The sequence below is a fragment of the Megalobrama amblycephala genome, linkage group LG5, assembly GCF_018812025.1.
Source record: "Megalobrama amblycephala isolate DHTTF-2021 linkage group LG5, ASM1881202v1, whole genome shotgun sequence".
In the NCBI taxonomy this organism is placed as follows: domain Eukaryota; kingdom Metazoa; phylum Chordata; class Actinopteri; order Cypriniformes; family Xenocyprididae; genus Megalobrama; species Megalobrama amblycephala.
In genome coordinates, this window is record NC_063048.1 from 39,993,556 (window position 1) to 40,019,996 (window position 26,441).

Sequence of the window (26,441 nt, forward strand, 5' to 3'; positions counted from 1 at the left end):
CATGCACATCATTGTAGCATAGTTTCCTTTGCTGTTGTCTGCTCTTGTGATAAAACTAGTGAATACTAAGGAAGATCAAGGTCTCTGTGTGAACTGATTATTTTGTAGAAATATGTATGAAACAATTGCGTGAGTGTGAGGGAATTAAAATAAATTGATAAGGAAGTCAGAGTTGTCTTAATATACTTAAGGGTTTATTATTTTTTTAAATAAATAATTATGATAAGTGCCCTTTTTTCCACTTGAGCCCCTGCCCCCCAAAATGTCTGTGCACATCCCTGTTTATCAGAATGTTGCTTTCTAGAGTACACTTTCTTAGCTGACTAATGAGTGTATGGTCATTGAATGTTTTTCTGAGGTAAATGTGACGTTACGTGACATTGTTTACAAGCTGTTTTATTGACGTCTTTCCGAGGTTGAAACACTGATTGAGCGATTACATGAGACATGATTGTACTTTATATTTTAACATACCTTCAGATGTTCATTCATGTTTATTTCGTGCTGTAACTGGTATTAAAGCGGAGGAGAGGATGTTCACGTGCGTTCCGTGCTGCCGCTTCTCTTTAACTGAGGCGCTGCAGCGATCTGTCACGCCACATTAAACAGCGCCAAAACGGTATTTATTTTTTGAATCTCATAAGATGGACGTCATTTGAAATCTGAGACTTTGCTTCATATCAAAAGTAACAAAGCACAAAGATTATTGTGATTTATTGGATGGGAGGCGCTACATATTCTGCTCATTCATCAACTGAAAACAGACTAATCGATTCTTGGGATTTAAGAATCGACATCGGTTTGTAAAAATGAGAATTGATTTAAATCGAGAAATCAATATTTTTTTATATATATTGTATATATATATATGTGATGGTGGGATTTTTAAATCAATTACTATTGTTTTGCATTAATAAGTGCAGTTAAATGTGTGTGTTTTACTTGTTCAGGCATAAGTTATTTTTTAATGTTACCATCTGATCAGATTGATTTTTCATTGCTACAACAAATTCATCATCTAATTCATGACATTAACACACAGTAACAGTAACACACGCTACTTATCAGATGTGACCCTAATATGAGCTATCCAGTGGAAAAGGGAAATTTGAACATAATCAAAGACAAGATGAGTCCAAAGTTCATGTGGCACAATGCCCTTCAGTTGGATTTTCCAAGATTTAAATAAGATTACAAGCAGGCAACTATATGTACTGCCTTATGGTTCCCATGGTTAATCATTCTAGCTTGCAGATCATGATGTAGACTGAATGGTTCCAGAAAAGGAAGTGCCATGTATTTAAAAAAAAAAAAAAAATCTGATAAGCTAGACCTGTATAATTTACCAGGAAGAACTGTGGGCAACCTGAATCCAGATTCATCCTGTAAATGTTACAGATCTTTTAACTGTTCAGTTACTTTTGAGATTAATCTTTATCATCTCTTATATTATGACATTAAATTAATCATAATATGCTGGCACAACATTTCATTTTGATAAAACCTTCATTGTCACAACAATGATGGCAATGGCATTGCATTGGGGATGCAATAAAAAACATTTTATAGTTATATTCTGTGCAGATGGCAATTGAAAGAGAGGGAGGCTTTGTTGGCAATGCCTGAGAGACACAGAAACGAGTGATAAAGAGATGAAAGAGAAAATGAACTTAGGACCTCTGCAACAAAGTTGCCTAGCAACATGTAAATACTTAAATATTGGTGCCAATCTTTCGAGTGTGGTGCAAAAAAAATCTATTCAATAGTATGCAAAACTAATAAATAAAATAATATAGAAAATCCACTGATAATGAACTCAGTCTTTGGAAATTTCAAGGCATGCTTGGCAATGCAAGCCTGACAGAGATACAGTCTCTTCCAGAACAATCAACAGATCCAAAATAGCAACAAAACTGTGAGAAACACTCTGCGTCCACAATACTGTGATAGTCAACAACCGTCATTTTCCCACAGTTTTTGGCTCAGCGCTCCTAACCAAATAAACAAACATCACTCTTTCTAAAGCTGCATGGTTTTGCAGCGAGATGTTCATAGAGAGATGAGTAATTGCACATAATTATGTGCGTGCTGATGGCAGCAGTACAGACGTTGTCATTGGAGATGGTTCGGGGGTGAAAGGGCTGTGTGAGTTTCCTGTACCACACATACTGTTTTCCAACCCCCTCCTTCCTCTGGATATGGAAAACAGGACGCAACAGGATGCAAAGAGGCCAGTGTCGTTGGGACTTCCAAAGGCAAATATTTTAATGCGTTTTCGCTGGGTTCTATAAATATTCAAATGAGTGTTCAAATATGCCAGAAAAAAAAAAAAAAAAAAAAAAAAAAACCTTAATCAAGCCAAATGTTATCAGTTAATATGCAAGCTTCTAGTTGGTAACTAAAACTAACATGCTTTCCACACATCAAAATCCTGATTATGTTTAATTTTTGAAAGCCATTATTGGAAGATCAGTTAAAATACATTTTGCATATTTGTGTGTTCTCTGCAGGGAAGGTTGGATATTTTTGCATTGTAGAAAGGCACAAATGTCATTTATAGACTTCCAGGGCAAGAGTGAGTTAGGGTCATTCCATGAAACAGGTTCCATTTTAAAAAGTAAACAAATAATAAAAATTTAAATTTTAAATTTAAAAAATAAAAATGCTAGCTTGTATTGTCATATTTGCGTATATATTTTGTTAATATGTAATATATAATATGTTGTTAATATATATGTATAAAAATATAAATTATATAAATATATTAATTATTATTAAAATGCATATATATATATATATATATATATATATATATATATATATATATATATATATATATATATATATATATATATGCATTTTAATAATAATTAATATATTTATATAATTTATATTTTTATATATATATTTGTGTATGTGTGTATATATATATATATATATATATATATATATATATATATATATATATATATATATATATATTACACACACACATGCATACAGTGTATATAGGGGAGCACGGGGCACAAACTAAGGCGGGGTTAGTTGTAACACACGGTTTAAATACTTCCACATACGCTAGCATGAAGACACTTAGCGTATTTACTAGTTGCCATATCGACAATATATAGAGAAAAAATTGTGCCAAAATTCTGAAATATTTGGAAGGTATCACTGAACATTTAACAATAGCAAAAGTAAATTTCTTACTTAAGCTAATTTTTCATCTATATTTTTTGTGTTTATTTAAAATTAGACAAATCTGATATTATTTTAAACTCCAATCTGTTGTTTAGTAGTTTGTGTAGTTCTTTAATAATACTTCACTAACTAGCAGAAGACACCAGGTTTAAATTCCAGTTGCACAGATAGGGTTCGTTGTAACACTGCGTTATAATGTGTCTCGCTATTAGAACTATATTATTCTATACAGTTACGATACAACTGGCATGGGAAAAGGTGATGAAAGACTGAGAGGAAGAACCTGAAATTGTTCAGAAAATATTATTTAAAGAAATTTACAGCATTTGTACTGGCTCATCTATTTATCTCGTCTTCTGTGAGTGTTCATCGTCAAACTACAAAATTATTGAAATTTGAATTTCTAAAAAAATGCATTTTATATGAAAAAAAAAAAATCTTTTATTGACAAAATATTTTAGTTTGTCATGTTTTTTTTTTTTTTTAATTAAATCAGATATTTTTAGCTGCCATATATGGTCATGTTACAACGTGCCCCACCTATGGGGCATGTTGTCACATTTCACTTCCCTTCTTTCAGGGTAAATAAAGAAAAAAAGTATACACTGTATTACTGAAACAAAGCCACATATTTGTACCAGACACGTGTGAAATTAATGTGGAACAAAATAAATTGTCTGAACCCTAAGTACATTTACACAAACTGAGAAAGTGAAAAAGCCTTTTGCCCTATATGTGTGTGTGTGTGTGTGTGTGTGTGTGTGTGTGTGTGTGTATATATATATATATATATATATATATATATATATATATATATATATATATATATATGGCAATAAATAATTTTTTATATAGCACATATTAAAAGCTTTTCATTGAAGCCAGTGTTCACACACATTTCGTGGAAAGACCCGTGAGAGATTATAAAGGTGGATCCATTACGGCGTTTATTCAGAACAGTTGCGCATGCGCAGATACTGCAGTCACCATAGTGCTCAAAGCATCCATCATTCATATGAATGAAGTACACAAATAAATAACGTTAACTTGGTCCACGATTTCCAAGAACACAAAATTAAATTCTTTAACAATGCTTTCAACCAGTCGGGTTTCCCTACAGCATGTACTTATTTTCTGGAAAACTTCGGTCACACTTAACTTATCAAAACAAAGCAAAACTCCCAGTGAAAAACTAAATAATACAGTATAACTAAAGACAACCAAATGCAAAACTACACATAAATACTATAACTATACCCGATACACAACTTTATGAAGCGCAATAATACTAAACTCTCCGTTACCAAACAAAAATCCCAATTAAAATCTCGCGTTTTAAACAGTATTTTGCTTGTTACTGAAATAAATTACATGCGAAACTCACCTGACGAATAATATAAACACATCGATTAGCAGCATGCTAGCTCGCTACTGGAAAAGCAATTAAACACAACTTAACACCAAACGACAAACCTCTAGCTGCTCTAAATAGAAGCCACACAACAAATAAAGTGATTAAAGTCACTTACATTATGTGTAAGTCCGCTGAGAGCAGCTGTCTTTATGGACAGAGAACAGACAGACTGTCCCGGTTAGCGGTGACAGATTCCCTCGATGTTAAATATTCCCTTTCCCAAAGCCGCTGTCCTTCCTCTCAGTGTGTCCGGCTTCAGACTGAAGTCCACATGAATAACAGCGACCTCAGTGGTGACACAGTAGCTGTGACAGACTCAGGCTGTGTCTCAAATCACAGGGAACTGCCCATCTATACAGCTTTTGTGAGCGGCTTACACTAGGCGCGTGCAGAGTCTTGGAAATTGCAAGTGCGCGCAACAATTTGCACCTTCTAGGCGCGCGCAACAGCAACTTTACGCATTACCTGAGGCCCCAAAATGCTGCCTATGTAGGCAGCTCACTAGGTTTTTGAAACACAGCCACTACATTTATCCATCTAATGATCTAATGACCATAATAACATGACTTTTAACACAACTAACACCTTTTGCTTGCAATAAAAGTTGAGTAATGCATAAGTTTATACATTAAATATTATGACTATTGCATTATATTATATTATATTATATTATATTATATATATATATATTATATTATATTATATTATATTATATTATATTATTATAGCCTAAATAAATTTATAATATAATATAGGCTAATATTTTTTTCCACATTATTTTGTTTAGCCTGTTATATCAGTTCTCTTCACACAAATAACAAAAAACATCACTTTTTCACAAAACTATTTTCAAAAGGGGCTTTACTATACTATAGATAAATAGGTAAATAACTCAAAATTGTCACAAACAGGGTCTTCCAATATAAATGCAAAAATATCAAGCCTTTGCAAACAGTAAAATAATATTCTAAGTGTTGATAAAGCTTTATTGAATATCAAAAAAGTTTCATTTGAAGGATCAGGAGAAAGTCAAGAGCTTCCCACTGGATTGTCATGGTTACTAAAAGGAGCGCAACTGATACAAACTGGAGACTGATTAATATTTTACGGGCTTGTAATTCAAAACTTATAGAAGTATTCCTAAGTTGAAATCTAATGCCTCATTGAAAGCAGACTTGTGTTTGTAAATCTAATTAGGACACATGATATCTCACTACGTGGCACTGTATCAAATTTCTGAGCCCAACAGCTATGAGAAAAACAGTTTTGAGTTTAAAGACTTAGACCATGATGAAGTGTTGCTCAGGGAGTTTATAATAGCCTGCAGCTTGAGTTAAGGATAGTCTCACATAATCATAAAGCATTATATCTGACAAGATTTTACTGAATGACCACATATTAAACACCAGCTCCTTTAAAGACGACTACACAATTCAAAAGAGGTCAATTCAGGAGTTTTACAGTTATGTCATCTGGTAAGCCTGAAGAAACACCATTAATTAGATTTAATGCCACACTGACTTTTGCATTTCCCAGGAGAGCTGCAGAGATAAAAACAATCGTACAAGGTGCGCCAGATCGCATATGCCAGTAACACAACAGAGCCGAACAACAGCTTGATTTCCACTGCATGTGGACACTGTGACTCATGTTTAACAAATGATATTGTTAGAATGCTTCGTGAAAATACTGAGCCTAGAAAAGCCTGACGTGAGGAAGGATGCTATAGCTCAGAGCTATTCTGGTCGTTTTCTGCAGTTACATTAAAGTATGATGCATGATTTGAGTCAGAATGTGCGACTTCAGTCCATTTCTGTAAATTTATAGGGTAAACGTACCAAAAAATCTGAATAATTGAACAGAATTCCATAATAATTAGACAGATTCCATAGTGAACTATTAAAAATTGTTAAAGCTGAAAATAAAATAAAATATAATTATTAGATGAAAAACTTATACTTTAAATACTTCAACAAAAATGGCAGCTAACAGAAATAATTTAAAAACAAATTTTTAAAAAAACTAAAGTTTAAGTTGAAAAATTACTAAAACTGAAATAAATTTAAATGAAAGCTAAATAGAAATAAAATATAGATATCAAATGAAAAACTTAAACTTTAAAGCATTAGTTCACCCAAAAATGAAAATTCTGTCATTTATTACTCACCCTCATGCCGTTCCACACCCGTAAGACCTTCGTTCATCTTCAGAACACAAATTAAGATATTTTTGTTGAAATCCAATGGCTCCGTGAGGCCTGTAGCCTATAGCCAGCAATGACATTTCCTCTCTCAAGATCCATTAATGTACTAAAAACATTTTTAAATCGGTTCATGTGAGTTCAGTGGTTCAATATTAAAATTATAAAGCGACGAGAATATTTTTGGTGCGCCAAAAAAACAAAATATAGTGATGGCTGATTTCAAAACAATGCTTCAGGAAGCTTCGGAGCATAATGAAACAGTGTGTCGAATCATGATTCAGATCGCGTGTCAAACTGCCAACGGCTGAAATCACGTGACTTTGGTGCTCCGAACAGCAGATTCGACACACTGATTCATTTGTGCTCCGAATCTTCATGAAGTAGTGTTTTGAAATCGGCCATCACTAAATAAGTCGTTATTTTGGCTTTTTTAGCGCACACAAAAAATATTCTCGTCGCTTTATAATATTAATATTGAACCACTGTACTCACATGAACCAATTTAAATATGTTTTTGGTACATTAATGGATCTTGAGAGAGGAAATGTCATTGCTCCCTATGGAGGCCTCACTGAGCCATCGGATTTATACATTATCTTAATTTGTGTTCTGAAGATGAACGAAGGACTTACAGGTTTGGAACGACATGAGGGTGAGTAATAAATGACAGAATTTTCATTTTTGGGTGAACTAACCCTTTAAGTACTTCAATGAAAAGGGTACTAACTGAAATAGTAAGTTCACTTCAGAATTAAAATTTTCTGATAATTTACTCATGTACTCATATGTCATCCAAGATGTTTATGTCTTTCTTTCTTCAGTCGAAAAGAAATTAAGGTTTTTGAGGAAAACGTTCCAGGATTTTTCTCCATATAGTGGACTTCAACAGTTACCAACAGGTTGAAGGTCCAAATGTCAGTTTCAGTGCAGCTTCAAAGAGCTCTACATGATCCCAGACGAGGAATAAGAGTCTTATCTACTGAAACAATAGGTCATTTTCTAAAAAAAAATAAAAAATTATATATTTTTTAACCAAAAATGCTTGTCTTACACTTCTCTGCGATGTGCCACGATTATGTAATCACGTTGGAAAGGTCACGCATGACGTAGGTGGAAGAACCGTGGTAAGGCGAAAAACCTAAAATCTAATTTTCTCTAATTTTTTAAAGTCCACAATATGGAGAAAAATCCTGGAATATTTTCCTCAAAAAACTTAATTCTTTTCAACTGAAGAAAGAAAGACATAAACATCTTGGATGAAATGTGGGTGAGTAAATTATCAGGAAATTTTAATTCTGAAGTGAACAAATCCTTTAAAAACATACTTTTAAAAAAACTAAATAAGGTTAAGTTGAACTAAAAATTACTAAAACTGAAATATATTTAAATGAAAGCTATAATAGAAATAAATATAATAAGAAACAAACTAATAAAATTGTTGAAAGCACATAAAACTAAAATTTAAACTAAACTAAAAAATTAATATATATTATATAAAATAAAAGCTAATTAAACACATTTATAAACTATTATAGTAATATTAAAAGTATGTAAATAATACTAAAATAACACACACACACAACAAACACACAAATTTATTAAACATTATAATACTATCAAAAGAACAAAAGCAAATCAAACAGCAAATTACCCATCTGGGTTTGCCCTCCTTGTAGTTGCAGTGGTAACCAATCCCTCAAAAACATTTCATCTTAAATTACAACTCATTCCATATGCTGCCGGCCTGCTGGCAGATGGGTAATTCCACAAAGCACTGAAGTAATAACCGAGCGTCGAGTGAACGATCCACTCAAAGAGTCTCATTAGCTCTAACACTTCAGAAATAAAGGAGATAAAGGAAGTTCCTCATATGGAGAACACAGCAGGGATGCAATCTCAAGAGGGGGGAAGAAGGTGAGGTCGCCACAGGTGGTCGTTTTCAAGGTTTCAAAGTTTCAAAGTTAATCAAACAATACAAGCTATGAGACATTTCTTTTGAAATGAGAATTTAATGAACTTTATGGTCTTACAGATCTAGTTTATTTGCTTATCCGATACCAGATTCTCTAATAAATTGTAATGTTGACATGCATTCTCTGTAAAGCTGCTTTGAAACGATATGTATCGTGAAAAGCGCTATACAAATGAAATGTGAATTGAATTGAAATATAGTTCTCATATGTGCAACATTGCACACATTAACATTTTAAAGAAGGGCTGTTACTACTTCAAACTCCAATATTTGGTTTGGTCAGCCAATATTTTAAATGACTGAGTCTCATTTTTTGCATTTAGTTTCCCCAGTCTTGAATATTATACTCTGAAGTACACAGGGATCAGGTGGTACATTATAATCCAAAACCCTTGCCCAGGTTGGAACTCGGAAACACATCAAGCATTTCATTTTGAGTATTGGGAGGCAGACGCTCATCTGTCTTGATCGTGCCGGATGCCAATCTGATCACCTGCGTGAACAGGCAAAAAGTCTGTCCTCCAGCAGAGACAGAAGCAAGTCAAATGAGTTTGGAATATAAGCCATGGTCTTGGGAAAAATTTGTTTTCTTTAATTTTGTGTGTTGAACTGGGTTCTTCTTATTGCTCTGGCATGGATGTGACTTTCAATCATTTTTTTTTTAAATACATGTTTCCATTTGAACATGCAGAGACAACAAGAACTCACAGAATCGCTGTATGTTTGTGCATCTCAACCAGCACAATAAAGCAACAATGGTGTGAGTTTGGGACGGGACTAACCATTTGACTGACCAATGGCAGAAGGGAAGAGTGTTTGGAGAAACTTCTTGGAAAAGAGTTATTTTTTTGCAATTTCGTTTAGAAAGGTAAGGAATAGGGTAAAAATGAATAGATACCATCATAGTTTCCCCAGTTGATAAACACAGTACATTAAGACAACTGTTTTGTATTACAAATGTTCTGAAATGTTTAAATAGTCAAATGAGGCATTATCTCACTAAATATGCACTAATTTGCATACATCTCCAGAACAGAAATCTAAACATTGGATAAAGCAAAGTTCAGAATTCTTGTTTCATTTTGTTAACATTTTTTTAAAGAGGGGATTTTGGATATCTCTTATCAAGGATTAAAGCGTTATATAAATCAGTCGAATTAAATATTGATAAACCCCTCAGTAAAAACCTTTAGAATATAGATGGGAATAAAACTGACGTTTTTTGCATAAGTGCTACTGATTGTGCATGAACAAAAAACCCACTCTGAGAAAACTGCCTTTGAAGATATGCATTATAATTTAAATTAACAGATGCAAAAAGACCAAATGTAATAAAATAAACACTTAATTGTGTATTTTGGATGTTTTCTTTCCACTAGACTGAAAGAAGACAAGTTACGGAAGCACAATTATAGTCTAAAATCTCAAAATTTATCAATGCCTGAAAAAACAATGGGATTTTTCACAACGCAAGAACAAAACCAACCCAAACTTCACGTGTAGATTCAGCAACAGATCATTTTATTTTGATTCCATTTACAGATATTTTACTGAATTTCAGCAACAAATAATCAATTTCCAAAGCAAATAACTTATTTAAAGCAGCAAATTTATTCATTTATTTTTGTACAAATTTCCTTTTTGGAAAGTTCCTATAGGAGGAGGTTGAGACAGCAGTAACATGAAATGTAGGAAGCATAACCTAAAACAAAAAATTAAACTCTCTGCTGTTTGTGTAGTCTGAGAATGAGCCGTTTGATTTGCCTTCTCTTCCTCTTCACTGTCCTCTGTGAAAACCAGCCGTTCAAGTCCATGTTGTTATGGAAAGTTTGTGGTGGGTCCTAAAAAAAAAAAAATATAAGTAAAAACTACTTTTAGGGAAGAAGAAAAAAAATTTCAAGCTAAACATCTAGACAGAAACATGCTCATCAGTTTCTACAAAGTGAAAATACCTTGAGGAAGCTCTCCACATACTGCAGGACGTAGATGCCACAGTCTGTATAGTTATCCTGCTGTGGGACGAGGGGACTCCATCCTTTCATCACTTCCTTTCCAAAACTCTGCTGAGAGCCCATTTTGACCTTCCATTCCTCTTGTAAGTATCTTGGATTTACAGAAAATAAGTGGCCAGAATGGCAATGTTGTCTTGCGTTCAATTATCAAACATCTTTAGTGTTTTTTTTTTGTGATGTATTAAACATTTTACTGTGTATTCTATGGAAATTTGTTTCCGCCACTGAATAAAAAATAAAAAAGTTAATTGCGACCATCTCACAATTCTGACTTTTTTCTCACAATTGTATGATATAAAGTCCCAATTGCGAGTTATAAGGTCAGAATTTAAAGATATAAATTTGCAATTGCAAGAAAAAAAGTCAGAATTGCAAGAAAAAAAAAAAAAAGTCAGAATTGTAAGTTTATATCCTGTAATTCTGACTTTATAACTCGCAATTGCAACTTTAAATCTTTAGCTCAAAATTCTTACTTTTTTTCCCTTCACAATTTACATTTCATATGGAAGAGGATTAGGGCCAAGCAATAATAAAAAAAATTAAACCCATCTCGAGATTAAAGATGTTAAATTTAGAGAAAAAACTCGAAATAAAATGTTGAGAATAAACTCATTAAATTACGAGAAAAAACTTGTTAAATTGAGAAAAAAGTTGAGAAAATGTTGAGAATAGTCATTAAATTACGAGAAAAAAGTCGTTTAATTTATGAGAACAAATTCGTTAAATTATGAGAAAAATCTCGTTATATTTCAAGAAAAAAGTCGAGATAAAATGTTGAGAATAAACTCATAATTTAATGAGTTTATTCTCAACATTTTATCTCGACTTTTCTCGAAATTTAACGACATTTCTCATAATTTAACGACTTTTTTCTCGTAATTTAATGAGTTTATTCTCAACATTTTATCTCGACTTTTTTCTTGAAATTTAACGAGTTTTTTCTCGTAATTTAATGAGTTTATTCTCAACATTTTATTTCAACTTTTTTCTCGAAATTTAACAACTTTAATCTCGAGATGGTTTTATTTATTTTTTTTAAGTCGAGATAAAATGTTGCTTGGCCCTAATCCTCTTCCGTAATTTCGCAATTCTGAATTTCTCAGAATTACGAGATATAGTCGTAATTGCAAGATTTTTTTCCCCCTCAGAACTGGAATTTTTAATTCACAATTGAAGTTTATATCTCAAAATTCTAATTAAATAAGTCAGAATTGCAAGAAATAAACTCGCAATTACGAGAAAAAAAATTGCGAGAATTGCGAGATGTAAACTTGCATAAAATTTATGCAAGTTTACATCTCGCAATTCTCGCAATTTTTTATAAACTGTATAAATAAATATAATAAATATAAATATAAACTGGCCATGACGGAAACAAGCTTCCATAGTATTCTGCTATTTTCAATATGCTACCCAGGTAAATTTAACTAGCTGGCTAACATAAATGAGGTTTGGGAGCAGATTTCCATTTCTATGTCAGCTTTAAATCCTTGGAATTGATTTAAATAAATGCTTCCTTCTAGCAGGCCTATACAAACGCCTCCAATGAGATTTGAACGTGGTCCAGTGCAGGACTTGGCTTTCTAAGCTGCCAAACTCCCCCTTGAGGAAGGCAGCATTTTGTCTCATAGGAAACAGTTGTTAATTGGTGACATTTGCTGCCTAACGCAGGATACAGAAGCACAAGAGAAAATGTGTGCTCGCTATTAATGCACAGGTGCAAAAATAATCAACCACTTGAAACAGAAGAAGATAATTACTCTTGGAGTATCTGCACCACCGATGATCTTTCACTGCAGGTGAGGGAGTCCATGATGAGTATGCATGGCCTGCAAACACAGACAGACAGTCAGTCAGTGACAGGGTACAATGAAGCATTGCATCCACTAAAAAAAGTGCTACTGCCATCTAGTGATTGGTAAAGAGAACATTCTGAGGGAGAGGAAATGTTCTTGACTTACTGTTTAGAGACAGTGTTAAGGGTAGATCTGTTCTTGACAACCTGTAATTTAGAAATAGAAAAGGTTATTTCAGTTTTTACTGATTTGTAAGAGCAAGACAGAGATTAATTCACATTACCTGAACATCATCCTCAGCCTCATCATCTGAAAGGAAGCAGAAACTGTGGTTGAAGTCATCTATGGGGGAAAAAATAAATGTCATCACAGAAAATAAATAAAGATAATGGAAGTACACTGTTCAAAAGCTTGGGGTCAGTAAAATGATTTGTTTATTTATTTTCAATAAATCATTTTTTTTTTTTTTTTTTTCCAGCAAGGATTTTTTTTTTTTTTTTTTTTTTTCCCCAACAAAAAACTTTTTATTAATCTGTGGTAATAATTATATATGCTCATATGCTCTCAATACACTTTAACTTGTGTTAAATACTTGTAGATATACTTTCGAAACAGCATTTAGCGTTTATTTTAGCCTTGACCCGTAGACATTTATCATTCTTGCGTTTTTACAAACCAAGTCAAACATCAACTAAATGACACATAGTTTAAAGGGTTAGTTCACCAAAAAAATTTAATTGTCATTAATTACTCACCCTCATGTCATTTCCAAACCCTTAAGACCTTCATTCATCTTCAGAAGACAAATGAAGATATTTTTGATGAGATCTGAGAGCTTTCTGTCCCTCCAAAGACAGCTTGACACTTTGGCGTTTCAAAAAGTTCATAAAGAGATTGTAGAACTAATTAAGTGGTTTAGTCCAAATTTTCTGAAGAGACTCAATCGCTTTATATGATGAACAGATTTAATTTAGGCTTTGTTCAAGTTTGTCAAGCAGGTTCGGTTGAGCTTCTGTTTATATTCGCTGATCAATGTTTATATGTGAATAAAAGCCTAAATTCAGTCTGTTCATCATAAAGCGATCAAGTCTAGACATGAGGGTAATGGCAGAATTTTCATTTTTGGGTGAACTATCACTTTAACTTGTATTGAACCTGTGTTGTAAGTTGTTATTAAAAAAAAAAAAAAAAAAAAAAAAAAGGAAAATGTGTTTCTCAGTTCTAGATCATATTCTCTCACTCAAAAGAGCAGAAGCAAACTAATTCATCTAACACATTTTGTCCTTTACCTACACTACCATTTTGCACTGGCACCACATCGGTTTTCTAAATTACCTATGGATTGACTCCATCTGGAGAGCGGCTTTGAGGATTCTGGAGAGTAGAAGAGGGACATGGGATTGGGTGGAGATTGATCGAAAAGATACTCCACTGAATGCTTTCGCCCACTGAGGTGAGGATCCAAATCGCTGGTCTGTGAAATCTTGCCAGGAAAACAGATGACAGCCAGGTACCAGTGTGCCCTTAGGAGACATTGCAAAGATGGGCTCTTATTAAGACATGCTCTTTATTTTACCTAACCTACACAACCTAAACTGTAAAACCATTTTAAAAAGATCACCAGGGATGCAGGATGTACAATTTTGTGAAGAGACTTACATTTGATTAATTGGGACAAATATAAAGTCCTTCTCAAAAAGGTTGACATTCTTGGTCCACGTTTTCACCCGATTGTGTCGGCGCTCCTGAATGCTGTGGTACAGAGCGATGTTTACACCAGTTATGGTTAAGTATTTTTACAAGACCGTATTCTATACATACGATAAACCTGTAGTTTCTGGAAGCCTTTTATGATCCTCCTGAGTGAGGTGCTTGAAGAAAAAAGAACTGAACACATGGTACTTGGTGGCATCCTCCTTGTCCTGCTGCTCGCAGACCAAATACCTGGCCAGAAACAAGATGCGTGTCATCACAGTGCCAATGGACAAAAGTAGATTTTACTTTGTACTTTAACCACTTAAACCTTAGATAGAAGTCTAAGATCACATCGTTTAGGAATTCGCCTTCCTCAAGACAGTCGAGGTCCTCTTCTGTGATGGTTAGACCCCGTTTAGCTGGAGGAGGTGGGTACACAACCAGTCTGCAAAAAGATGGTGAGAAGAGTTCTTCTAGATAAGAATATCACAATAAATGATCAGCTCAGTTTAGGCCAGTCAACTGACTTTTTGATTTCCTGTTTGGGCGATGAAGGGAGCATGATCAAATCGTCTTCATCACTGTCTGAGACACTGAGGGTTGCAATTTCACATCGAGGAGCATCGGGAGTGGATGAAAATGGCTTCAAGGCCTGCTGAATGTTGAGAGAAAGAGCTAAACAACTGAAAAAATGTTAAAGGCCGATTTATTTTGCTCTATTGTGTCATTAATGCTCAAAGATTCAGATTTGATTGAATCTGTGTTAATTTGACAGGAATTGGAAAGGGGCTAAGGAAAGAGAATGTGGAGGTATAATAAAAGGGAAATGGTAAGAGGAAAGATAAGGAAAAGAAAGGAAAGGAGTAAAAATAGAAAAGAATTAAAAGGAAATGAATAAGAAAGAAATAGTAAAGAAAACTAAAAAAGTAAAGGGAAAATGGAAGTAATAGGACAAGAAAAAGGATAGAAATGGAAAGGAAAAGGAACTGAAAAGGAAAGGGAAATGAAATGAAATGAAATGGGAAATGGAAGTAAAAGGACAATGAAAGGGAAATAAAGAAAAAAGTAAAAGGAGAAGTAAAATGTACAGTGAAAGTGAGGTAAAAAAAAATGAAAGGGAGAGAGAAAAAAAAAGAAATGAAAAGGAGAGGAAAGACAATGGAAGTACAAGGAAAGAGGAAGGAAAGGGAAATGGAAGTAAAAAGCCAAAAGGAAGTAAAAGGGGGAAAGGGGGGGGGAAGGGAAGGGAAGGGAGGGGAAGGGGAAATAAAAGGGAAGGGAAGGGAAGGGAAGGGAAGGGAAGGGAAGGGAAGGGAAGGGAAGGGAAGGGAAGGGAAGGGAAGGGAAGGGAAGGGAAGGGAAGGGAAGGGAAGGGAAGGGAAGGGAAGAAAGCAGGCAAAAAGGAAAACAAAAAGAAAATAAGTGAAATAAGAAGTTTGAGAAACCTGACGCGTGGCAGGAAGTTCATCCTCTTCAAACCTGAGCATGGTGATCTGAACACAGCAAAATAATAGATGTTATTGGACAAGACAGCAGAAAGAAAGCAACAGCTCTATACAGAGAAAGATGACGGAAGAGCACTAGTCATTTTTAAGTCCAGATTGGTCTTAAAGATGCACACAAAGTCACTTAAATATTTTGCACCTAAAGAAATGTTATAATAATTATATATATTATATATATATATATATATATATATATATATATATATATATATATATATATATATATATATATATATATATATATATATATATATATAAATAAATAAATAAAAATCACCTTTAAAATCACCATAATAAATAGTTATAACAATTATTTATTTGATCTATGAATGGCTAATGTGAAGTCTTTCATCAAAAAAAGGAATGGAAAGAAAAAAAACGGTAAAGGAAAACAAAAAGAAAAGAAATGCAATGGGAATTTTGACAGGAAGTTCATCCTCTTCAGATTGAAGTATAGCGATCTAAACACGGCAAAATAAAAGACGTTATTGGACAGCAGAAAGAAAAGCAACAGCTCTAGATGACGGAAGAGCACTAGTCATTTTTATGTCAGGAAGGGCTTAAAGATGCACAGTCACTTAAATATTAGTTTTTTGTTTTTTTTTACAGGTTTGGAATGTCATGAGGGCGAGTATGGAAGCTTGTTTTCGCCACTGAATAAGAAAAAAATTGAAAAAAAAAAAAAAAAAAAAGGTATAATTGCGATGATATATGCGTGATATAAACTTGCAATTCTGAGGAAATTGGACTTTATTTCTCTGAATTGTGAAATATAAACTCACAATCGCTAGTTATAAAGTCGAATAGAGAGTTATAATGTCAGAATCGCAAGATGTAAATTCACAATTGAGAGAAAAGTCAGAATTGCAAGAAAAAAAAAAAAAAAAAAAAAGTGTCAGAATTGCTAGTTTACATCTCGTAATTGTGATGCGAGTTTATATCTCACAATTCTGACATTATAACTCTCTATTCGACCATTTCTCGCAATTGTGAGTTTATACCTCGCAATTCTGACTTTATAACTCACAATTCTGACTTTATAACTCACAATTCTTAGAAAAAGAGTCAGAATTGTGAGATATAAACTCGCAATTGTGAGATAAAAAGTCGCAATTACCTTTTTTATTTTTATTTAGTGGCGGAAACAAGCTTCCATGGGGTGAGTAACTGATGATGCCAAACATATTTTAACTCCATGCCTTGACCCACCTCCTGTTTTTGGGCACAGCTGTACGTCTTCAGTCTGTTAGTGGCTTCTTCAAATGACAACTTAACTGGAAAACAGTTGATGTTATTACGCTTGCCCATCTCTGTGAATATTTCCTCAAGTGTGATTTGCTCTGGGAGTGTGAGCTCATTCTCAAAGATAAGGACAACATATTTCTCCTTTTCATCTGAGGAGAGAAAAGAAACATAATTTTACATAATTTAAATCTCAAAGCAAGAACATCAGTCACACTTTATCACGGATGGACCGCTGCAAGTTCACATTTGCGACTCACTCCTGCTCTGGCAGTCACACCGCACACTTGAATCATCTTCAAACATGTCAAGCTGGACCTGCAGGTGAAGGCATATCTCAGGTGTTGTCTGTAGAAACAGGGCCGACAGCTTCTTCACGGTGCACCATTCACAAGCGATCACATTTGATGCTTCTATTCGTCCTGAAAATGTAATATTATTAACGCCATGAATCATTGCATACTTGGAATGACTGCAGTTACTCAAATAAGTTTTCATCACTTTTAGTATATGTTGAAAAGTTAAAACCACCCCAAATGTTAAGTTCTGAGTGTCTAAACAAAGCCTGCTGTTTGATTAGACAATGTGCACATGCTTTACCTTCATTTGCAAACTCAATGTAATCCACTGAAATCTGTAATGAAATAGAGTATATGTGATTGTATCACGTGTTGAATTCTAATCCATGAATTATGAATTTGGTAAACCTCTAATCAATATTACAGTGCATTGGGTGGTCATAGCATCAGATCTTCTGAATGTCTTGGTCAATGTTCCAACTTTAAAACATCTGATGTTGAACGTAAGACTGTTCATTCTCTCTGCAACAGGTCTCTTTGGGCATTTTGGCGACATGGCCTTCTTGCCAATTGGATTTTTCACTCCGACACGACGGATGAGGTTTCCAAACTGTTAGGGTAAAAAAAAAAAAAAATCTGTTTAAAACATAAACCAATAATAATTATCAAATCAAAATATTAAGAGCATATATTTTTCATATTCCATTCCTTTTATACCTCATCTCTCATTCGATATTTTCGCTGGAGTTGTTTTTTCGGGGACAAATCATCGATAAGTTCCTTAAAAGTGCTTTTCTTGAGATCCACAAAAGCATCTATTAGCAAATGAGACAAAAGTAAAATGTTTAAAGGGTTAGTTCACCCAAAAATGAAAAGACGAGAATACTTTTTGTGCACCAAAATAACGTCTTTATTCAACAATATCTAGTGATGGCTGATTTCAAAACACTGCTTTTGTTTTGAATCAGTGGTTCAGAGCGTGAATCAAACTGCCAAATTCACACGAAACATTGAAATTTCAAAACATTTATGACATAACGAAGCCTTGTTTACTGAAATCACGTGTCTTTCACGCTCCGAACCACTGATTTGAAACAAAAGCTTAGAAGCTTCATGAAGCAGTGTTTTAAAATCGCCTATCACTAGATATTGTTGAATAAATACGTTATTTTGGTGCACAAAAAGTATTCTCGTCGCTTCATAACATTAAGGTTGAACCAGTGTAGTCACATGAACTGTTTTAAATGTCTCTTTAATCTGTGCATTGAAAAAGGAAATTATCTTCCTGTCGATGGAGGCCTCACTGAGCCATCGGATTTTATCAAAAATATCTTAATTTGTGTTCTGAAGATGAACGAAGGTCTTACGGGTGTGATTTTTGGGTGAAGTAACCCTTTGGTCAGAAAAATGTAAAATACTTGGGGAAAAGAAGTTGACAAAAAAATCTTTGGAAAAAAGTAATACATGAGACCCTGGAGCACAAAACCAGTCATAAGTCACACAGGTATATTTGTAGCAATAGCCAACAACACATTGTATGGGTCAAAATTATCGATTTTTTTTAATGCCAAAAATCATTAGGATATTAAGTAAAGATCATGTTCTATGAAGATATTTCGTAAATTTCCAACCATATTAAAAATGCATTTTTGTGAGTGGATATGCATTGCTAAGGACTTCATTTGGACAACTTTAAAGGTGATTTTCTCATTATTTTGATTTTTTGCACCCTCAGATTCCAGATTTTCAAATAGTTATATCTCAGCCAAATATTGCCCTATATTGTCTATCAATTTCAAAAAATTGACCCTTATGACTGGTTTTGTGGTCCAGGGTCATATATACTGTATGCGTCCTGTGGGGTAAAATCCACGTTTTTTGGTCAAATTAGCATTCCAGGGGCTAAACATCACGTTATTATTGTCACTTCAACATGCAGACCTGAAAAACAACCCGCAGCAACACTGTTAAAGTAGCCGTGGGAAAACCACAAACTTTGCCAACACTGTTGCTGATATTTATATGGCCAAGAAGTAAGATGAAATTAGCTTGTAATGTAAATCAATGACAGCTTTATGGAAGGCATATAAATATCATTTGTCACTCTATAACTCCCAATAATAGGTAAGTAAGATGATATTTAAATGCTTAGTTTTATGATCAGAGCTCTGTAATTTTATCTTGGGGGGCAAAAATGTTCCTCAAAAGCATATTTGATATTTTTAACTTGATTTTTCTGAGAGAAAAAAAAAAAAAAAAGTATTTCTAATCAAGTAAACCTAAGTTGCTTCAGTCTAGCAAGTGTTTATTACTACCAATATAAAAGTTTACTTTATAAAAATCAATAAAGATAAAAAAGGTAAAGATTTGGCAGCAAATTCATGTGTACCATGACATAAAGGAAAGACTATGTACAACAAACCTGTACAACAGTAAAGTTTTGATAATGTTGATCATTCAGAAGCCTTAGAAATGTGCATATCAGTATTATTGATTCTGTGATGGTGCTTAATTTTTAAATAACCTAACCTAAGCTACCTGTGTCAACAGATGAAAAAAGTCCTTCATATTCAGTGTCCATCAAGCTGTCTGCCAGTGTTTCTCTGGTCTCCTCGTCTGCATTACTGGACAATGCATCTGTACAGATCCAGTTGGGTTAGAATGACCACAACAAACAGCGATATGGGGGGAATATTACAACCAATGACAGGCAAACCCGTCCTTACCTACAGAATGACTGTTGGTAATTTGTTTCCTGTTGGACAAAGAGTCAATAGTCACATTAATTGTCTTCATCAAATCAATACAGTTCATTCCCTTGCCCATGTCGGTGATGTCAAACCTTGCGTCACTCCTCCAGCTGGACTGCAGCGCGAAGCTGAAGCGTTTGAATGGTTCAAAACATCGCGTGTAAGGTCGAGCTTTGCTCTTAATGTTGACCGTTGAGTGAGGCTGGACACTGAAATACACATATATAGGATTAATTTGATGATTTATACGAATAAATCCATGTTTGTAGTTTTAAAGATACGCACTTCAGTATTGTTCGCAGATTGAGTCCGATGGCGACTCCTTTCAGCGGTTTGATTTTGATTTTACGGTCTTGGCCAAGTGTACGTACCTTATCCAAACACAAAAACGTGGAGATGGCATACTTTACAGTAGTTAGAGTGAACGTGAAGCTTACCTTGATAAAATAAAGTACGTTAACTAGAAAAAGATGAAACATTTCGGTTTTGGCTTCGCTGTATCTTCAGTGATTCGCCTGAGAACTGGCATATAGTAATTAACGAGTTTCTAACACTCACCATTTTAGAGTATTTGTTCTTTAGGTTGGTCCTCCGACCAACAAATTAAAAAAAAAAAAAAAAGTAACGTGACGTAAACGCATCAGTTGCTCTGATAGTTGACAGGTGTTTGTTGTAGCGGTAGGGATTTTGATTCAACCCAGTGAATCGAAACTTTTGAATCTGTTCAGTGGGCGAGTGTTATGACTGAGTCATTGAATCATTATTCGAGATGCAGACCGATCGGCGTATGACATCAAAGTACCGCGAGAGCGATTGGAGAGCAAACGAATCCTTATGATTTTGAATCGCTCTCGCGGTACTTTGATGTCATACGCCGATCGGTCTGCGCATCGAACACTCGATTCTTTAAAAAGCGCCGAATCTTTTACGACAAAAACAAACATTTCCTTTAGGTCTACACAAACTACTGAAATAATGTTTAAGCATCAAATGTTTCCCCCTTAACTGAGAGCAAAGCAGATCTATGGATTTCCTTCATTTTGTCAACTGACTTTTATCAAGCTATGTAAAAAGACATCAAAATAGTATGATTTCGCTATTTCAGTCAGCGGATTCTCGTTTTGTGGGGAACCGAGTCTCGTTCAGATTCAAAATAGCGACTCACTCGTTCATTTAAAGGTGCCCTTGATTCAAAAATTGAATTTACCTTGGCATAGTTAAATAACAAGAGTTCAGTACATGGAAAAGACATACAGTGAGTCTCAAACTCCATTGTTTCCTCCTTCTTATATAAATCTCATTTGTTTAAAAGACCTCCGAAGAACAGGCGAATCTCAACATAACACCGACTGTTACGTAACAGTCGGGATCATTAATATGTACACCCCCAATATTTGCATATGCCAGCCCATGTTCCCAACATTATGAAAGGCATTAGACAAGGGCAGCCAGTAACGTCTGGATCTGTGCACAGCCGAATCAACAGACTAGGTAAGCAAGCAATAACAACAGCGAAAAATGGCAGATGGAGCAATAATAACTGACATGATTCATGATAACATGATATTTTTAGTGATATTTGTAAATTGTTTTTCTAAATGTTTCGTTAGCATGTTGCTAATGTACTGTTAAATGTGGTTAAAGCTACCATCGTTTATTACTGTATTCACGGAGACAAGAGCAGTCGTTATTTTCATTTTTTAAACACTTGCAGTCTGTATAATTCATAAACACAACTTCATTCTCTATAAATCTCTCCAACAGTGTGTAATGTTAGCCGTTAGCCACGGAGCACTATCAAACTCATTCATAACCAAATGTAAACATTCAAATAAACACTGTACTTACGCGATTAGACATGCTGCATGACGAACACTTTGTAAAGATCCATTTTGAGGGTTATATTAGCTGTTTGAACTTTTTTTTATGTTGTTTAAGGCAAGCGCGAGCTCTGTGGGCGGAGAGCACGAGCAATTAAAGGGCCAGCAGCCCTGAATCGGCTCATTTATAATGATGCCCCAAAATAGGCAGTTAAAAAAATTAATTAAAACAAAACTATGGGGTATTTTGAGCTGAAACTTCACAGACAAATTCAGGGGACACCTTAGACTTATATTACATCTTTTAAAGGTCCCAAGTTTTTTTGAAGCTTTGATTGTGTTTATAGTGTGCAATATAACGTGTTCATGTTTCGCGTGTAAAAAAACACAGTATTTTTCACATAATTTACTTATCTGTATACCGCGGTTTCCACTGTCATAAAACGGGCTGATGACTTCCTTGTTCTATGAAGTCCCTCCTTCAGAAATACGTAACAAGTTGTGATTGTGCCAGCGGTTCCTGTGTTGTGATTCGACAGCAGCTTAGCGACAGGTCACGCCTCTTACCATAACGTGGAGATGCACGCGCTCAGTGTTATTGTAAACATGTCTTTAATTTTACCCTATCAATTTGAGCCGGAATCAGACCCGGTGATTGGACTGCGGGATGAAAATAACAGCGTTTCGACGACATGGCGACAAACACACTCTACAAACGCAACTCTTGTGTATTCCTGTGGGCGGAGGTTAGTCAAAAAACTGTTTTAGTGACGTCATTAAAGAAGGAAGTAGAGGGATGTAGTCCAAACTGGCCGTTCGATGTAGGCGACTTCTGTTAAATAAAATATCTCGCTTGGCATTGAACTTTGAGCTTTAAAATTTTACAGATTTTATTTATACTCTAACAACAACATTACACACTAACTAAAGTTTGAAACATGGGATCACGAAGAACAGGACCTTTAAAAAAATGTTCTAGGGCACCTTTAAGGGGGTTTTAAGTCCAACCAATGAAAATGCTCATTCGGAGCCCACATTGGATTTAAATAAATAATTAAATAAATGAACAAATAAAAAATCCAGGGGGTACATTAGGATAAACAACTATCTAAATAAATAAATAAATAAATTAAATAAAACGTACAACTGCTAGTTAGGATAAACAAAAAACTATCAAAAGATAAATAACAAGTTTAAATTAAAAACATTAAAATCGATAAAACAATAAAAGTTCACAAATACTGACACATTTTACAGCTTTCCTTTTAAACTTTGTTTTTAGAAATTGTTGAACAACAAAAAACAATGGTTCACTCTAAAAAAAAAGGGGGTGCTATATAGCACTAAAAGTGGCTTATAATCATAGGCAAGGGTGTAGATTTGGTTTCAACTTTGGGGGGGTTGAACGTTGGTATGGTTGTATTGTATTGGGGGGGTTGTAACTCATGCCCCCCCTGTATATGGTAGTGGTGCTATATAACACCTCAGTCAACCCAAAGAACCAGTGAAGAACCACTGAAGCACCAAGATTTGGTGCTATACAGCACTTAAAGTGGTTGATTACAAGCCAAAGAACCACTTTTAGTACTAAATAGCACCAGTTTACCAGATATTTAGATTCGTTCACTTAAATGATTCGTTCAGAACGTGAATACGATTCCTCACCGAAGCAGCAGCCAAGCCATACAGGTTCGTTCAGATCAGACAGGTGTCGACCATATGTTACGTGGTACCAGAGAGTGAACATTTATCACCTGTTAGGTCAGTGACCTCTGAAGTTTCCAGTTTTGCAGAGCTAAGCTGCTTTTATGTGCATGACCTCCTTGTTCCTGATGTTTTTTTGGTTTGGGTGGATGTAGAGCTGAAGGTAGCAGGTGGTAAGTGCCCTTGTAGGTTAATGGTCTGTTGTACTTTTGCTTTGTATTCTGCAAAGCACAGTCTTATTGCTGGTAATCAGCAAATCATTGGTTTCCCACCAAAGATGGGCTAAAGCTCCCCCAGAAGTCCTTAAAACAAAATGTTAATTTGAAAAAAATTGGTTGAATCTCAAGAAATGCCCAGATCATATTTCACTCCAAAACAAAACAACAATATTTTGCATAAAGATTGTTTGCATTGTGACATATTTAAATTAAATTAAGCACATTTTGTATGTCGTAACATTTTCCTTACCCTGATAAGCAGTTTTATGAAATGCATGGACAAAAACGGTTTTCATTAATGTTTATTTACTCAAAACAATTTATGCAAACACAATTATGGCCATACTGAGACAATACAAGATGACAGGTTCTCTACACAGAGAGAAGCAGATTCAAACCAACGACTGTGGAAATCTAGCATCTCTGTTTAGTTTAATCAGGGCCTTTTACAAATCCGTTGTCTTTTACAGTTAAGAATGCACAGCCCATATGCTATTCAATAGCTGAGCGAAATAAATACAAAACACATAAATGCAGCAACACTAGCAGCAAACGTCAGTTCAATTCGACATGACATCATCTGATCAGTAGTATCACGTGTTTGATTGCCACTAAAATAAAATATACACAGTAACAATGAGTCTGTCCCTCATGCTCAATGGTGTCATGAATATGACGGTAATACCACTTTCCATACTGAGTTTCTGTTTTTCAGTCTGAAGTGTCAGAATAACGTCACAATCAAGCACAACAGAAAAATATGACTTTTAAACAATCACTCATCAGTTGTCAATGTATAACATTCACATGCTCCCTGGTTATAAGCAAAACAACCTGTGCCATAAGTTATGTTGTCTCACATATTTTAAAGCCTTGTTGACACATTTTAATGTCTTTTTTATTTACCCTGTCACTGGCCCATCCATATTTAAAAGTATAAAAATCCTCTCTACAGCTCAGCATTTATCTCCATCACATCACTGACGAAATTGACATCAATATCTTTGCAGATACACTGTAAAATATTCATGAGTTTAATATTACCGGGATTCTTCGTGATGGTGTCTGCTTTAGTTCACCTAAAAATGAAATTTGCCATTATTTACTCACCTTCATGTCGTTCCAAACCTGTATGATATTTTGGTTGCACAATGAATGGTTATTAAAGCATTCAAGCTTCAAAAAGGATGCAAAAGCACCATACATAAATTAAAAGTTGTACATATGAATTGTGCGCTCCATTTCAAGTCTTCTGAAGCATTGTTATTCAAAGAAAAATGTACAGCTCTCCTTGATGGACAATGTAATGTTTGATTCTTGAATTAATCATTATTGTTAATGAATCAGTTAAAAAAAAAAAAGTCTGAATGAATCTGACTGATCATTGACTTAATTATCCAGTCAAAGGTGTATTTGACACTTGGAAGAAGCTTCAAGAAGACGTATAGTGTACGAATAGTATGGACTGCTTTAAAGGGTTAGTTCACCCAAAAATGAAAATTCTGTCATTTATTACTCACCCTCATGTCGTTCCAAACCCGTAAGACCTCCGTTCATCTTCGGAACACAAATTAAGATATTTTAGATTTAGTCCGAGAGCTTTCTGTCCCTCCATTGAAAATGTATGTACGGTATACTGTCCATGTCCAGAAAGGTAATAAAAACATCATCAAAGTTGTCCATGTGACATCAGAGGGTTAGTTAGAAGTTTTTGAAGCATTGAAAATACATTTTGGTCCAAAAATAACAAAAACTACGACTTTATTCAGCATTGTCTTCTCTTCCGGACCACACTCCGGAGCAGAAGGGGGCGGCAATGCACCAATAAGCTGGATGCCAACCGCCAAAAAAACAGGAAAGAAGAAGAAGAAGAAGAAGAAGAAGAGTCGTGAACGCGAATTGACAACAGACCCGGAAGAGAAGACAATGCTGAATAAAGTCGTAGTTTTTGTTATTTTTGAACCAAAATGTATTTTCGATGCTTCAAAATGTCGCGGATGTCCTAATCGCCAAAAACAACCACGGTGACGTAAAAGTGCATTACCAACGCCGACAGATGATTCAATGGAATCAGTTCAGTGGAATCAATTCAATGGAATTAATTCAATGGAAAGGATTCCAGTAGAGAAGACAATGCTGAATAAAGTCGTAGTTTTTGTTATTTTTGGACCAAAATGTATTTTCGATGCTTCAAAAAATTCTAACTAACCCTCTGATGTCACATGAACTACTTTGATGATGTTTTTATTACCTTTCTGGACATGGACAGTATACCGTACATACATTTTCAATGGAGGGACAGAAAGCTCTCGGACTAAATCTGAAATATCTTAAACTGTGTTCCGAAGATGAACGGAGGTCTTACTCTTACGGGTTTGGAACGACATGAGGGTGAGTCATTAATGACATCATTTTTTTTATTTTTGGGTGAACTAACCCTTTAAGGTGCATTTGTGTTCTTTTTGAAGCCTTAAATGCCCATTCACACCAAGAACGATAACTATAAAGATAACGACAAAGACTTTATATAGAAAGACGGTGCACTCGTATTATTATGAATGGGAGACAGTGCAACGCGCAATATGGCGGAATAAGTCCCGCCTTCTAAAT

The 26,441-nt window shown here is 34.7% G+C and overlaps 1 protein-coding gene across 8 annotated transcripts in view; it reads right to left on the reverse strand.

The window, feature by feature from the left end:
• Window positions 1-12,804, reverse strand: part of myo6b (myosin VIb) — an 84,329-nt gene extending 71,525 nt beyond the window's left edge. For 2 of the 8 annotated variants that reach the window (XR_007185082.1, XR_007185083.1), the window contains exon 1: window positions 4,731-5,003. The gene's annotated coding sequence lies outside the window, so the exon portion shown is untranslated. Of the gene's footprint in view, window positions 1-4,730; window positions 5,005-12,562; window positions 12,632-12,763 lie in introns of those variants that run through there. The other 6 variants (XM_048192254.1, XM_048192252.1, XM_048192257.1 and 3 more) reach the window with 4 other exon arrangements.
• Window positions 12,805-26,441: the final 13,637 nt, after the last annotated feature.